The sequence below is a fragment of the Clarias gariepinus genome, chromosome 5 (genome assembly GCF_024256425.1).
Source record: "Clarias gariepinus isolate MV-2021 ecotype Netherlands chromosome 5, CGAR_prim_01v2, whole genome shotgun sequence".
NCBI classification, from domain to species: Eukaryota; Metazoa; Chordata; class Actinopteri; order Siluriformes; family Clariidae; genus Clarias; species Clarias gariepinus.
The window spans coordinates 1,667,501-1,670,000 of record NC_071104.1 but is presented as its reverse complement, the minus strand read 5'-3'; the positions used below and the strand labels follow the sequence as shown (position 1 = coordinate 1,670,000).

The 2,500-nt window shown below is 45.7% G+C and overlaps 2 non-coding genes across 2 annotated transcripts; both read right to left on the bottom strand.

Moving 5' to 3' along the window:
- Nucleotides 1-920: 920 nt before the first annotated feature.
- Nucleotides 921-1,003, bottom strand: trnal-cag (transfer RNA leucine (anticodon CAG)). Its single transcript has one exon. It is a non-coding gene; the product is annotated as a tRNA-Leu (tRNA).
- A 293-nt stretch (nucleotides 1,004-1,296) lies between these two features.
- trnas-aga (transfer RNA serine (anticodon AGA)) lies at nucleotides 1,297-1,378 on the bottom strand. Its single transcript has one exon. It is a non-coding gene; the product is annotated as a tRNA-Ser (tRNA).
- Nucleotides 1,379-2,500: the final 1,122 nt, after the last annotated feature.

Here is a 2,500-nt window from a genome sequence, read left to right as displayed (position 1 = left end):
CGCACAGCCGGCCGAGAATGGGAAACATGTTATAGCAGGCTGAGTATGTCTGCCTAGTAATTAGGTCGGTGAGCTGTTACCTGAGCGCTGTCATCTTTTATCAAGAGGTTTACACAAACATGCATGGTCATCCTAGGGATTGGAGGTAATTTAAAATTCTGCCCACGAACCTGTTCGGAAAAGCCAGCAACACCAGTCGTCACACACAGACAGCTCATGACCTTGACGTGATTTGAACACGCAACCTTCTGATCTGGAAACAGACACACTACCGTTGCGCCACGAGGTCCTACATGGCCAGCAGTGCATGTGGCAGCACATTTTCTCTCAAGGACAAGTCACGCGCGTCATCTATTGCTCCAGGCTTCTGGAATCTGGGATAGGGCTTTTTTTGTGCAAAGGACAAAGCAAAAGCTGATTGCATAACCTGTCTGATTCCCCCGTCCATGGATATCAAGCGGGTTTTTCATGATCAAATAGCACTCCTCAGCTCAGTGTGTGAGTGTGAAGCTTGGACAACTTGAACCTGAGTCTTGTCTCATAGACTGGAAAGCATATGAGTATGGAGCAGTGTGGGACAATCTTTGGGATTATTTCACAACAGTCTTTGTGTCAGATGATGGGCATTCAGTGGCAAAGGTGGTATTAATCTCCATCTTCCGAGTTACACGGAGCCACGAATGCCCAAGATTGCACTACACACTGGACTTAAACGTATATAAATATATCTATATGTATATATGAAAATACATCACTGAAAGCTCCCTTGTGCCCGTTTTCTATGAAAGCATACAGTGATAAATTGCTGAAAGCCGATGCGGATGTCTTTGTCTGGTCCAGAGTGGACGATCCATTTGATCAGGGAAGAATGCTGGAAAAGTGTGTGTGCAAAACTGTTGAAAATGGAATGAACAGTGTCTTGTCAGAAGTGGGATTTGAACCCATGCCTCCAGGGGAGACTGCGACCTGAACGCAGCGCCTTAGACCGCTCGGCCATCCTGACACGGCAGGCTCTAGAGAAGTCACGTCTTGCACGGATTACAGGTCGCTGGCCACGCACTCATATAACCGATCGGATGTCTACGGGCAGCTTGTCATTGGAAGACAATTCAACGTTGGGAAGGGGTGACAGGATTTCTCCAACAAAGCAGCAGCTATTAAGGATAAAAAGGGGGCAGGATGTCACTATTATGTCTTCGAGAAAGCACCAACTATTAAGGGCATGAGGAAATTTGTTACAAATCACAGCCACAACACAATGAGTTGCAACATGTCTTTCTTGTGCAAAATAACAGACGTAATCGGCAGGATTCGAACCTGCGCGGGGAGACCCCAATGGATTTCTAGTCCATCGCCTTAACCACTCGGCCACGACTACACCAAGCGTGCGAACTTAGCGTGGGCCTGTGGTTAAATAAACTTTTGCCACGTCTCATTTCATGACTTGACCTCCTCCCCAAAGCAAGCCTTGGATCTTTCCAATACACGCAAGTGTATCGGTTGGCTTAAGTTCAGGATTTTTAGGCTTCAGACAGGAACCATGTTCACGTTTTACCTTAGCAAAACAGCAAAGCAGTTTTCAACAAGTTTCAGCACCTGCCATAGTTGTTTGCATTTGGTGGAATTTGATTAGTAGCAACAGAAAAGCATCTGCCTAATGAACTCGAGCATCCATGAGTCTTGGAGAGCCTGAAAAAAAAAAACACCCTGGTTGGCGCTGTGGCGCAATGGATAGCGCATTGGACTTCTAGACTCAGCTGTGGAGCTATTCAAAGGTTGTGGGTTCGAGTCCCACCAGAGTCACTAACTTGTTACCTTCTTTTCATCCACACCCCATGTCTAAAATGAAATCTTTGGTCAGGAATCCCTGTTCAAGATGCACTTTCCTATGTGCCATATTTGATTGAATGACTTGTCAGCAGAATTTAAGAAATATCATTGTTTTCCACATGTTTCTGCCCATTTGTCCCAAATCAAGCCCTCAGCTCAACTCCAGCTTCAACAAAAGGTTACGACATTGATTCACGCAATCCTTATGGGACAAAGAGCCAAAGTCCACAACAGCAATCTGATGAAGGCTTGCTTGCTTTTAGATGTGCATGGCAAGTGGATTTTAATTCCTTTCCCCTGACTGTTGTGATATGCTTGTTAGGACTATGGCTGGAGATCACCCATAACCTTGTTTGCTGTGGCTTGTGTGCCATTTACAGATCTAAAAGTTGACATTTTCTTGAGGATTTTCACCCGTTTTGGGATCTTATCAAGCCGAAATCAAAGTTAGGATGAGCAAACAAACATCAAAGCATTTGCATGGCATCGCTGGTTGAGTACTCGTCTCACTAGCTTAGCGAGGTCTGCATGCGGATGGAGGAAATATTAGCATTGCAATCAGATTAAGTCTTGGCCAGGAGAGTCTCGGTTAAAAGTGCTGGGTCATGCCCAAGGTGCCACCCAGGCTGTTGGCACTGTGGCTTAGCTGGTGAAAGCATCTGTCTTGTAA